The sequence below is a fragment of the Equus quagga genome, chromosome 15, assembly GCF_021613505.1.
Source record: "Equus quagga isolate Etosha38 chromosome 15, UCLA_HA_Equagga_1.0, whole genome shotgun sequence".
Taxonomy (NCBI): domain Eukaryota; kingdom Metazoa; phylum Chordata; class Mammalia; order Perissodactyla; family Equidae; genus Equus; species Equus quagga.
The window spans coordinates 10,069,833-10,084,482 of record NC_060281.1 but is presented as its reverse complement, the minus strand read 5'-3'; positions in this window follow the sequence as shown (position 1 = coordinate 10,084,482).

Genomic DNA, 14,650 nt, shown 5'->3' with positions numbered 1-14,650 from the left:
TAGATTTGTAGGTCATAGATTTTGCGTTTCTGCATGAGTTTCTCCTTTTTGGGAAGTCTACTTTTGCTGGTACTTTCTGAGATCTCCCACTCATAAGATGCCTTGATGTTCTTTGCATTTTTTGTTTAATTTTAATTGCTTTTCTTTGGGGTTCTGCAGATTTTGTCTGTCACCTATTTGCTGACAAAGTGGGGCAATACATTTTTAATCTTTGTTTTGTTGTTTCTAATTTTTCCTTGTTCCTTTGTTGGCTTTCTCAGAGGAGTGAGAGAAAGATGGTGAGGTTATCTCTGTGTTCATTCCAGAGAGTTACATCCAGTGTTGCTATTCAGAAGCCTAAGGCAACCCTGATTCTCATTCTTTTATTCAGAACCTGCCTCCTCCTACTCCTTGAGGCTCTTTTAATCTTCTTTTTCTCTGATATACTAGAATTGGATGAAAAGGTGCCTGTTGTGTATCTTTTTTTGTTCATTGTTCTGGGTACATGATGAACCCTTTCAATCTGGATACTTGCATCCTTCAATTCTGAGAAAATTTATTTTATTACTTTGAATATAATTTCTAAATAATGTCCTCCTCCCCACTCTTTGTCTTCTCTCTTTCTGGAAGTCCAGTTACCCTGGGAATCCAATTATCATGGACTTGATCTCTATGTATCCTATCTTTTCTCTACAATGTTATTTTGTTTTTTTTAAGTCTCTGGGCTTCTTTCTTTTTCTGTTTCTAGGAGACTTCCTTGACCATATAACATCCGGCCACCTATTCAATTTTTAATTTCAGCTGTCAAAATTCTAATTTCCAAGACTTGTTTCTTGTTCTCTGATTGTTTCTTTTTCATTAAAATACTATGCTTATTTCTGGATGCCCTTTATTTATCCCTCTGGACACACATTTTTTAAAAATATTATTTTTCTGGGCATTATTTGTTTCACCCAAGATCCCTTAATCTTGTTAGCTTAAATTTAATTTTCCTCCTCAGGGCCTTTCTATTTGATCCTGGGATGCTCTTTCATAATTAATATGTTACCTGGGGAGCTTCACTTAGGAGTCACTGGGTAGAAAGCCATCTGTTTGGGGGGTATCCTCCATATCAGTCTGAGGCTGAGGCTTTTGGTCAGTGCTGAATTGCTCTCCAGAAGATCCCTTGGTTCTTCTGGCTGATAATGTTTTGCATCCAGGACAAAGAAAAGGGATTGGAAGTGACAATGTTCCCAAAACAGACTTGCAATGAATTCTCTTTTCAGCTCTCAGTCATGCCCACAACTATAGCAGGCATCCTGGACATCTTTTTAACTTAGCGCAGAGAATGTCTCATGAGTAGATATGTGGAAGGGTGTAGAAGGAGGGGTGCACAGCTCCTGGAAGCAGTCTTCAACCGCTCTTTGTTACGTGGAACTTGATTTCACATCATCCCTTACAGCTGATATCAATTCTGAGCCTCTCCTGGGTTTTTCTGGGGCAAACCAGTTTGCTTCCTGTGTCCTGTGAAATCAGTTACTACTCAATTTTCTGTTTCCTAAAGTCTTCTCAACAGTCTAAAGGAGATAATACTAGATAATAACTCATAAGGTTATTTTATGCATAACGCAGCCCCGGCATGTAATCACTCTATAAAAGGTAGTTATTAGTGTTTTATAACCTCTCAAAATCTCTGTTGCTGTCTTTGTGGACTTTTTAATTTCTTTATATTCATTTTAGGAAAAAAAATTGGGAGAGAAATGAAATAAATTCATGCTTTAATTCTGCCATTTCAATGTCTTAATTATTAGAAATTTGTAACTTATAACATCTAATAGTTAATTATAACTCAATATTCTTTCTTTTTAAAGACTATTTTGACTATTTTCATAAATCTAATAATCCAGATGAGTTTTACAATCATCTTGATTGATCTTCCTCAACTCTCTTTTCCCCAAAAAACTTTTGAAAGTTTGATTCCAATGACACAAGTTATTTTTGAATCTGGGAAGAAGTTATATCTTGACAAAACTGATTCTTCCAATTCAGGAACAAGGTCAGCTTAAATTATGGTTTTTCTTTTCCTCAGTAAATATTTGCATTTTTTTCCTATAGGTCCTACAGAGGAATTTATGAATCTAATTACGAATTTAATTCCTATGTATTTTATATTTTTACATTTTATATGTTGCTATTTCCAGTGAAATATTTTTATTTTTATAATTGGTCATTGCTGTATAAAAAAATAGTGATATTTATATTTCCTTTTAAGTCTCCACATTACTCTTTTGTTTCAAATGGGTCTTTTGGCCAGGGGCAAAAAGGTTCTTCTTCAAATAACCGTCACTTTCTTTTCCTTATTTTATAGCATTGCTTATGACTTCCGGAAATAAGAGTAGTGGTAACAGATATGTTTGTTTTATCCCTCACTTGAATAGGAATGTCTTTAGTGTTGTTATGTCTGATTATTTGTTTCTGGTTGGAGGTAAGACCTTCTTTAACAAGTGTCCCACTGCTTTATATTTTGATTTTGCTGCTTTAAGCAACAGCATACCAGAAAGTACACACACACACACACACCTCACACATAGACTCATTAAAGGAAAACAATTATCTGGGATCTTTGTAGTAGATAATCAAGCTCTATCTTCAGAAAAAAATGGACCATTTTGTATCTGAGAGTGGCAGGATTCGGAGACAAAAAAGAGGAAAGGAAACGACAGGCTCTTTCTAGCTCCTTGGAGCTATCTGCCACACAGTGCTGGTACCACTTCCAGGGTCGTGTGCTTCCCACATAATTCCATTTTATGATCACACTAGCAGTGGGTAAAGACTATACCTCTTGATTTCTAAAGTAATCTATTTGGCATTATTCTATCGTTATGCATTAAGCTGAACATGTGAACAGCAATTGCTCTATCCTAAGTTCAAAAGTAATGAACAGGTAGGGCTGTTTGCTCCTAAACCAAATAATCCTGATTGTATGGGTTATTTCATCTATGTTTTGTAATTCTTATCTACACCTCCCTTCCAGCTGTTGTCGTCTCCTGCACCTTTCAGCAGGCTAACCTCTAGTAAGCCTCCCCTGTCTCTGGTGATCTGCTGCTTCCGATCATCTTGGACTCAAGAATGCAAAAAACCTGCTTAATGTGATGAAGGCTAAACAGCACAGAGGCTATGATGCAGGGTCTGCGGATAACACCCAGCATTAATGTAGAATCATTTTTATGTTTACATTTATTTTAGGCCCTAGGGAGCTAATAAAAATGAACTATTTAAATTAATAAATTCCACTAATTTTGAATGAGTAATACATGCACATGGTAAAATATTTTAAAGGTTACTTATTAAAAAATATCTGGTACCACACACACTGCCAGGGGCAACCACTCCTACCACTTTCTTATCTAGATTTCCAAATTGTCTATGCATATACAACCATGTACATATATTTTTCACAAATGGTATGATTTTATATACACTATTGTGAACTTTGATTTTTTTTAGTTAACAATATATCTTAAAGATCATTGCACATAAGTCTACATAAAGATGCTTGATTCATTTAAATTTTTTTCTTGAAGTATAACATATATACAAAACAATGCCTGAATTATTAGTGTACAGTGTGATGATTTTCCACAAAATGAACATACCTGTGTAACCAGATCAAAGAAGTTAACATTACCAGCACCCCAGAAAATTCCCTGGTGCTCCTTCCAAGCACTGTTCAGTCACTATTTCCCAAACATAACCACTATCCTAATTTCTAATGGCCACTTTTGTATGGGTGCAAATGTTTCCACTGTATGGATGTATCCTCTTCTATTTGTAAGTCCCTTAATGATGGACATTCAGGTTGTTTCCAATTTTTTATTGTTACAAACAATGCTGCTAGGAATCTCTCTGTACATGTGCCACTTCAAACATTTGTGAGTACACCTGAAAAGAGTGTTACATTATAAATTTTTATATTACCAAATTGCTCTTCATTAATGTGTAAATTTAGAATTCTACTAGCCATCGTTAAATAGCAAATTCTAAATAACAAAATTTAAAATGTCACTTGCCCCACATCTTTGCTTATATACCATATTATAAAATTTTTTATCTTTATAATACGTATAGGTGAAAAAGAGTACCTCTGTAGTTTTAGTTTGCATTTCTCTTTGTATGGTTAAGTCTAAGCATTTTTAAAATATAAGAAGCGTTTGTATTAGTTTTCTTGTGAACAGTCTGTTCATATCCTTTACTTTTTAATTTACTTAAAAAGTCATAGGATTTTAAGAGTAGAAAGGAATCTATGTCTTTATTTTACAAATTAATCCAGGCAAAGCTATGTGTCAAGATGTTATTGTGTTTCAGATATTAATGACTACCAGAATCATTATCTCTAGATAAATGAGGTGTGCCTATACATGAAAACTCAAAATGAGGCAAAAGGTAAATTAGGGGATTGAGAAATAAGCCCATGTCCCCTTGAAGATCTTAACTCATAAACTAGAATAACAGACCCAAGGCCCAAGTACCCACTCAAGGATCTTAACTCGAGCCACAGTAATAGACCCAAGGTCCAATTAAAGGCACAGAAGCATTGCCCTCCAGTTAAAAAAATCTTGCTTTGAGCTTGAACCAATCAGTAAATGGCCTCACTTCTCCAGCCTACCTATTCCAATCAGTTACCCACATTACAGGACCTGCATTAAAACCACTCAACACAAGTACTAACACCGGCAAAAGCCCTTCCTAACTTCCTTAGATTAAGGTTCTCCTAAACTTTGCCCATGGTTGTGGGGGGGCGGGGGGGAGGGTGGTCCCTTGATGTAGCAAGCTAACTATACTTGGCTTATTATGACTTAGGCATGTCAATGTTGGTCTGCCATTGGTGGGCTTTGACAATTTAGAGGTCCCGCAGAGACTCTGTTGAGATCCCTCTTAGAATGGACCAGGATCCTCAGCATGGTAATTGTGTGCACATCTGAGACTGCTTAAGTCCACCTTGCCTGTAATGATGAGGTACTTTCACACCAATCTCAGCCCTAACCTTTCATGGTGCCCCTCAACACAAGTTTATTTTTTTACTCTTAGGTTTAAGAATAAAATGTTGGATTCTGATAAGGTTGTATCATTTTGTCTTTTTGTTAAATTTGGTTTGTATCAATGTCTCCCGTTCCTTTTTACCTTTCATTTTGATGTCTTCTGTATTCTTTTTCTGTAAAGGAAAGCCTTGGAGGAAAAGGCAGGCATAGGTCTGATTAGACTATTCTTTGAGTTGGCCCTGAAAACTAATGAACAGAAAGTCTTGTTAGAATGTCATCCTTTCAACAAACTTTGCTTTGGGTCATCTCTCAAAATATTATAAAAACTCTCCTCAGTATTGGTTTTATGTCCCTTAGAACTGACTTGATTATTTTCACCTGTTTGAACTGAGACTACAGATTTTCAGGCCTATGTTAATGACAGCTAGCCATTAGTTAGGATGTGGAGACAAAAGATGCAAAAACAACACTTTATCTGTTTCAGTTTTCATGGGTTACTGGAATGGGCACTTACTTCTTATATGTTTTGTCATTACTGTCCTAACTAATGCTCCTAGCTTTCCAAATGGCACAATTTCACCAAGAGTAATTGAGAACTAGTGGTCATTTTGAGGAACCTTTAATTACAACTAAAATTGTACATTTCAAAGGAATATCAGAGATACATTTGATAATAAATTTTGAATCAATCTAGGGACTTAAAATCTTGGCTTCCCTAAATTATACCAATTAGCATATTTATTAGTATGCCCCTGAGGAATTAAGGCTTTGTTAGAAAATATGGACACAAGAAAGCCAAAAACATGACCTGAATATTTCTGAGGTCCAAAGAACTCCAGCCAAACATCAACCATACCAGCAAAGGCTGGGTAGGGAGCCTAGACTTCCACCTTCATCAGCCCATAAGGAGGTATCTTCATCCCCAGCCCTCCCCAACACGGCTAAAGAAGAAAAATCACTTTATACTTTTGATTGACACAGAAAAAGCATTTGGCAAAATTCAGCACTGCTTTGTGATAGAAAATTTCAAAAACTACAAAAAACCTATAGTTAACATTATACTTTATGGTATAAGATCAGGAACAAGGCAAGACGTTCATTCTCACCACTCTTATGCAACATAGTGCTGGACATTCTAGCCAGTACATGAAGGCAAGAAAAGGAAATAAAAGGCATACAGATTGGAAAGGAAGAAATAAAGACTGTCCCTATTTGAAGATAATTGACTAAGTAGATAATCCCATGGAATCTACAAAAAAAAAAACTCTGCTAAAGCTAATAAATGAGTTCAGCAAGGTCACAAGATACAAGATCAATATACAAAACTCAACTGTATTTGTATATATAGCAATGATCATATAGACACCAAAGTTAAAAATACAATACCATTTACCATCACTTAAAAAAATTTTAAGTATAAATCTAACAAAACATGTACAGGATTATATGCTGAAAACTACACAATGCTGATGAAAGAAATCACAGAAGGTCTAAATAAATGGAGAAATGTGCTGTTTTCATGAATTTGAATACTCCACATAGTAAAAATGTCAACTCTCACCAAATTGATATAGTTTTAATGCAATTCCAATCAAAATCCTGCAAGATTTTTGTAGATTTAGACAAGATTATTCTAAAACTTATATGAAAAGGCAAAGGAACTAGAATAGCTAAAACAATTTTGAAAAAGAAAAGTGGGAGTAATCAGTCTATTCAACTTCAAGACTTATTATGAGGCTACAATAATCAAGACTGTCTGGTATTGGTGGAGGGTAGACGTAGATCAAAGGAACAGAAGAGAGAGCCCAGAAACAGACCCACACAAATATCTCCAGCTTATTTTTGAAAAAGGCACAAAAACAATAGAGGAAAAATAGCTTTTTCAACAAATATGTCTGAGCAAATAGGCATCCGTAGTCCCCCCAAAAATGCCTTTCAACCTAAACCTCACATCTTATAGAAAATTTACTCAAAATGAATCATGAACTAAAATGTAAAATGTGAAACTATAAATATTTTAGAAAAAACATAGGATAAAATCTTTGGAATCTAAGACCAGACAAAGAGCTCTTAGAGTTAACAGCAAAAGTATGATCCATAAAAGGAAAAAGTGATAAAATGGGCTTCATCAAAATTAAAAGTTGTGCTCTGTGAAATACATTATTGAGAGGATGAAAGACAAGCTACAGGCTGTGAGAAAATATTTGCAGACCACATACGCGATGAGCGACCAGCATCTAGGATATATAAAGAGCTCTCAAACTCAATATTAAAAAAAAAAAAAGACAATTAGAAAACAGGCAAGAGACATGAAGAGACATTTTAACACACAATATACAGACGGTAAGCACATGAAAAGATGGTCAATATCATTTACCATTAGGAAAATTACTGTTTACTATTTTTTCCAAATGGTAAATTAGGAAAACCTACATTATGAAACCTACTATGTAGCATCACTACATACTTATCAGAATGGCTAAAAAAAAAATAATAATGACAACACCAAATACTGGTAAGAATGTGGCTCCCTCATTGATCAACTTGATCACTCATATATTGCTGGTGGGAATGTAAAGTGGTACAGCAACAGTCTGGAAAACAGTTTGGCAGTTTCTTTAAAAAAGTAAACATGCTAAACCATGTGACCAAGGAATTGCACTGTCGGGCATTTATCCCAGAGAAATAAAGACTTATATTCACATAAAAACCTGTACAGAAATATTCATAGCAGCCGTATTTGTGACAGCCAAAAGATGGAAACAACCCAGATGTCCTTTGACATGTGAATGGCCAAACTGAGGTACATCCAGACCATGGAATATTATTCAGCAATTAAAAGGAAAAAAGTACTGATACACAGAACAACTTGGAAGAATCTCCAGAAAATTATTCTGAGTGTAAAAAGCCAATCCCAAAGGTTATACTGTGTGGTTCCATTTATATAACATTCCTGAAATGACAAAATTATAGAAATGGGGAACAGATTAGTAGTTGCCAGGGGGTTAAGGAGGAAGTGGGGCCAGCAAGGAAGAGGGTACGTCTATAAAAGGACAACAGGAGGAATCTTTGTGGTAATAGAAATATTCTGCATCTTGACTCTGTCATTGTCAATATCCTAGTTGAGATACCATACTATAGCTTTGCAAGATGTTGCCGTTGGGGGAAACTATATATATATATAAAAGTCTCTTATCACATAAATGATTTGCAAATATTTTCTCCCATTCTTTGGGTTCTTTTCGCTTTCTTGATGGTGACCTTTGAAGCACAGAAGTTTTTAAATTTTGATGAAGTCCAATTTATCTAGTGAGTGTTTTAAAATTTCAGTTACTGCACTTTCCAACTCCAGAATTTCCATTTGGTTTTTTTCCTATCTCTTTATTATTGATACTCTCTATTTGATGTGACATTGTCATCATACCTTCTTTTACTTCTTAATCATGTTTTCCTGTAGTTCTGTGAACATGTGTATAATGGCTAATTTGAAGTCTTTTTCTGACACATCTGTTCTCACAGTCAGTTTCTGTTGCCTGCTTTTGTCTTGGTTATACTTTCCTGTTTCTCTGCTTGCCTTTTAAGTTTTTGTTGGAAACCAGACATCTTAAACAATACATTGTAGCAGCTCTGTGTACTGGTGTCCTCTTGCCTCCAGGACTTGTTATTCTCATTTGCTAGTTTAGTGATTGGCTGGATAATTTCAGTGAAGTCCACTCCCCACCCCTCCAGCAGTGTACAGCCTCTATGTTCTTCTCAGGGAGATGCAGCATCCCACAGTCATCCATGGGGTGACAGTGGTTTGGGGAGGGTTCTCCTCCTCTTTCTCTGCGCATACCCAACAGTTAAAATGCACCAACTGTGGCTGGTTGCATTATTGTTTTCTACAATGCCCTAGGGGATGAATTGTTCTACAAAGTAATCCAATCAAATTCTGTCTCCTTTGAAAGAATAGTTGCTGACATCAATGTCTGATATTTATTTTGTCCCTTAGCTATCTTATTCCATGGTTTTCATGAAAACTAGGCAGCCTATAGTTTGTCCTGTATCGAGTTTCCTCCCAATTGCCTTTCACCACAATTTCTACTGTTCTTGAGAGCATCTATGGGGAACTTCTCCATCATGTCACAAAGAACTCAGCTCCTTTGTGAAGAGATTAGGAGCCATCTGTTTTACAGCCTGTTCTCCTCCCAGGGAAAATCTCTAAATCAGGACACAGGAACTAGGGGTGGGGACAATGACAAGCTTCTCTTTTAGTGACATCTCATTCTAGGAGCTCAACAGTTGGTGGAGGAGTGGAGGCATCAGCCTGAGGTTCTCTGGTCTTGCCTCTTCTGGCATAGAACCATTGCCCTAGCTGGTGGGGCAAGGGTAATAAAGGCCCCAGTATTCTCAATGTGCTGTGTTCAAGGTAGAACTTCTGTTCCACGAGTGTCAGCTGCACAGAAAAGTAGAACCCCTATCTCATTGCACTCACAGGAGACTTAGCCTCAGCAACAGGTAGCTGGGGCCAAGATGAGAAATGCTGATGTCCTGCCCATTCTAGGAAAAGAGTGCTCTGACTGGAAGCTGGAGGTGAGGGAGTGCAGAGACAGCCCTTTGTTCTTGGCTGCAGCAGTGTGGAAGGGAGTCTCTGTCACACTCATCTGGGAGGGGAGCGGGCAGGAGTGGTCTTGGTTCAAATACCACAGACTCTTGCCTTTGTGACAGAATTTTTATAGGTTTCCCTCAATAGATGTTTCTTCATCTGCTCTTTGTCCTTAACATTGAACCTCTTAATCTCAAATCTGTGTGCCTGATGTGCAGTAAGTCAATCATTGAGACAATGGTGCTTGGAGATGGAGAAAGGTTTATTTGAATTGGCCAAATCAAGAAAGTGGGAGGATAGGCTCTCTCAAATCGGCCTTCATAAAAGAAGAAAGCAAGGGGTTTTATAGAGCTAAGGGACTTGGGAGGAGGAGTTTCAGAGAAACAAAGGGGAAACTGGTGTTTCTTTCACCCCAGATAAGCCCTTGGACAACCAGACTTCTGGGAGTCAATGGAAGCTAGGGGCTGGTTATCTGGTGATCGTAACTTCCTTGAAGGCATTCTTTTTCTTCTGCAAAACCAGCTCACAAATCCTTGTGACCCTTGAGTCACCCCTTAGGTTAAACAATAAAATAGCAAATTAACAAGATTAACTTCTTTTCACCTATGTCTGTATTGGGAACAAGGTCAAAGGGTAATCATGTTCTTACTAAATATTTACAGTAACCCTTAGGTACCCAGCTTCATCCTCGGGTCTACTTCCAAAGGCTTTAAACACTTTTTTAATATAGTTTTCAGCAGTTTCACTTGGGAGCAGGTCAGCACAACTTCTCACACTGTCATGCCAGAAGTACTCTATTATTTTCACAACTGCATGGAACGTAAAATTATCTCAAAAGAAAATTAACTAATCAGAACATAAATATATAGCATGGCTGAACTACATCTAAGACAAGTGTTATAGGTCTCATGGCAGAAAAAGTAGACCCACAAGAAAAGTTGTTAATTTTCTCTGATATTCTGAACCTCTAATATCTACGAAGTGATTACTGGGTAACATGCAATGAAGGCTCTCTTTTTTAAATTTTATTTTTTTATTTTTTTAAAGCTGAGGAAGACTAACCCTGAGCTAACATCTGTTGCCAATCTCCCTCTTTTTGTATGTAAGCCATCACCCCAGAATGGCCACTGACAGATGAGTGGTATAGGTCTGTGTCCAGGAACTGAACCCTGGCCGCCAAAGCACAGCACACCAAGATTAACCACTGGGCCACCATGGCTGGCACACAATGAAGGCTCTTGACGTGATTCTAAGTATCTGCATTCTATGTACAAACATCAAAAAATCATGTAATGAATCAAAACTACAATGAGACATCACCTTACACTTGTCAGAAGGGCTATAATTACCAAGACAAAAAATAACAAATGTTGGAGAAGATGTGGAGAAAAGGAAATTCTCACACATTGCTGGTCAGAATGCAAACTGGTACAGTCACTATAGAAAACAGTATGGAAATTTCTCAAAAAATTAAAAATAGAGGGGCTGGCCCGGTTGCAGCAGTTAAGTTCATGCACTCTACTTTGGTGGCCCAGGGTTCGCTGGTTTGGATCCCAGGCACAGACCTACGCACCGCATATCAAGCCATGCCGTGGTAGGCATCCCACATATAAAGTAGAGGAAGATGGGCATGGATGTTAGCTCAGGGCCAGTCTTCCTCAGCAAAAAGAGGAGGATTGGCAGTAGTTAGCTCAGGGCTAATCTTCCTCGCAAAAAAAAAAAAAAAAAAAATAGAAACACCATACAACACAGCTATCCCACTACTGGGTATTTATCCAAAGAACCTGAAATCAACAATTCAAAGAGACTTATGCACCCCTATGTTCATTGCAGCACTATTCACAATAGCCAAGATGTGAAGCAACCCAAGTGCCCATCAATGGATGAATGGATAAAGAAGATGTGATATATAGATATACACACACACATGATGGACTACTACTCAGCCATAAAAAAAGACAAAATCATTCCATTTGCAACAACATAGATGGCCCTTGAGGGTATTATGTTAAGTGAAATAAGCCAGACAGAGACACTCATGTGTGGAAGATAAACACATGGAGAAAGAGAACAGATTAGTGGTTATCAGAGAGGAAGGGGACTGGGGGGAGGGCATAAGGGGTAAAGGGGCACATATATATAGTGAGTGACAAATAATAATGTACAACTGAAATTTCAAAATGTTATAAACTATTATGAGCTCAATAAAATAAGGGAAAAAAAATCATGTAATGAGAAGTTAAGAAAAAAAAGGAAATCAAGGAGTTCATACTTACCATAAAATTTTTAAAAAGAGAGAAGTCAAGACTCTGTCTTACAGAAAAATGCCAATTGAAGAAAGTTGAGAAGAACAGTGGAGTTGGAATATTGCCATTTTGTAACCATCGTAGTAAAGGCTGGTACAGGCAAAAATCATCAGAATATGCTATACATAAGGGAATAAGTTTCATGAGGAGCGTGATGTTTGTATGGTCTGAGAGTATATCCCTACAGATTGCTAATCAGTTGTCAGAGGAAAAACTACACAGTGGTGATGCTGGATGATACCTTGACCAGATGATTAAAATTAATATCCTCAGTGAGGGGCAGACAGCCATCACGAGCCTCTAGATGAGATAATCTAAAGCACTTCAACAGCACTTACAGTGTTTTTTCTCCTAATGCATAACCTAATCACGAGGAAATATCTGAAAAAACAAAATTGAGGAACATTGTACAAAATAACTGGCCTTGGTACTTCAAAAATATCAATACCATGAAAGACAAAGGCTGAAAAACTGCTCCAAATTAAAGAATAATAAAGAGACATAACTCAATGCATTATGGACTGGACAACTGGTAAAATGCGCTAAGGACTGTAGATTAGAAAAATGTATCATATCAATGTTAAATTTCCATATGTTGGTAATAGTGCTGTTACAGACTGCATGTTTGTGTCCCCCCCCAACAAAATTTGTACATTGAAACCCTAATCCCCAATGAGATGGTATTTGGAGATGAGGCCTTTGGGGGGTAATTAGGTCATGAGGGCGGAGCCCTCATGATGGGATTAGTATCCTTATAAGAAAGACACAAAAGAGCTTGCTTCTCCTGCTCTCCACTGTGAAGATACAAGAAGACTGCAAACCAGGAAGATTGCCCTCACCAAAAACCAGTTCTGCCGGCACTTTGATGTTGGACTTCCCAGCCTCCAGACTGTGAGAAATAAATTGTTGTTTAAACCACCCAATCTATAGTAAATTGTTATAGCAGCCCAAGCTGATTAAAATAAGTACTATGGTTATGTCAAACAAAATTCTGGTTCTTAGGAAATATACACTGAGATATTAAGGGATAAGGAGGCCTGATACAACCTACTCTCCAGTGACTCAGAAAAATATATATGTATATGTATGTTTCTGTGTATAGCTAGAGAGAGAGGATATGATAAAACAAATGTTATTCTTGCAATTCTTCTGTAAGTGTGAAATTATACAGAGACGTCTTACCTCTGCTTAGGATTTTTCATCCTTCTTCAGCTTGTGGGAAGAAACAAATATTAGTTATACCTACCTTAGATTCCTTCACAGTTGCTCTTCAGAAAATAGATTCCGACAACTATTCTAACATGTAGATTATCATAAAAGAGGATAGATCTTAATACTTATGATCTGCCAGCAAGACTTAAAATTATACCTACACAAACTGTGCAACAGGCCAATTCCTTTAATGAATACAAACCAGTTCTAATACTTTTGATTGTCCATAGTGTTTTCAAAACCCTTGTGACCCACTACAAGCTGAACCATCAGAAGTTTTGTTCAGTGGCCTTACATGGTGGAAGAGTATTACTATAATGAAAATATAGTTAACAATGATCCTCGAAATATTTCTAGAAAGGGTAGTTTTGCAAATTGCAATGTGTAATAATACCACTAAAAACTACTGCCATCAGTTTACTCATAGGGCAAATACATTATTGCTTGGAGGGGAGAATATCCATATTAAGCTGTTAATTAAGTAATTAACAGCTTGCTCTAATGAGAAAAGTGACTTGTACTTATAAACCAGCCATAGAAATGAACCACTCTCTTTCTGTCCTCGGCTCCAACAGGCTTCTTTTCCTTATGTGTACCACTTGTACAAAATTCCAAACCTGAGAGGAACAAAGAAATTGCACCATAGACCAACGGGCTAGTCTTTTATACTCTGTCAGAACCAAATGCTCTTTGTTGTTTCCATTACTCCCAGGAAATGACTAAGACAACTGGTTCCATAGAGGTACCTTCTTCCCTGTAGAATATTCTGTTTTGGCACAAATACCTATAAATCTATTTCTTACTTTATCAGAAATTGTTAAAGAGACCATTCCAGCTGCAAGGTCTTAAAATCAGCACCTTTAATCCAAACCAAATATGATTCTTAATAATAGAATTGCATCAGAAGTATTTGTGCTTTTACTAAAGCATAGTAAGATTTGGTGCTGTGTATACATGAACTCTTTTGCCCAAGGTGAATGCTCCTTAAATAAATTACAGGCTAATGCTAGCCATACTTTCCCTTCTTTGAGATTTATGAATATTGGATAATGATTCTTAACAAGAGTTTGAGCCTTAGTGATGCATTTAATTTGCCTCTTGGTAGCATTCCCTTAGCCAGGAACCAGGTTTCCAGAATCTTAAATGCTGCTGTGCAGCCAATGTTTAGACAGATGGTTCTATAAATAATCATTCAACAAAAAGCAAGAAAGTCAATAAAAAACTGATGAAAACAAAACTAAAGTTGAAGTCTGTACTTCTTTGTTATATAATGAGTAGAAGGAAGAATATCAACATAATGCCACTGATGCAGATCTGGAAATCCATTATGATGTTGCTTAGGACAAAGTCTAAGAAAACTAAGAGGATAGTTATTAAACCCAATGACAGGTTCCCTTCAAGATCTTAACTCATAAAACAAAATAATGGATCCACGGCCCAAGTAAACCATAAAAAACATTTCCCCATGGTTAAAAGTCTCCATTTGGAACTCTGAACCAATCAGCAAACAACCCTGCTTCTTCCAGCTCTAACCAGTTCCCTACTTCACA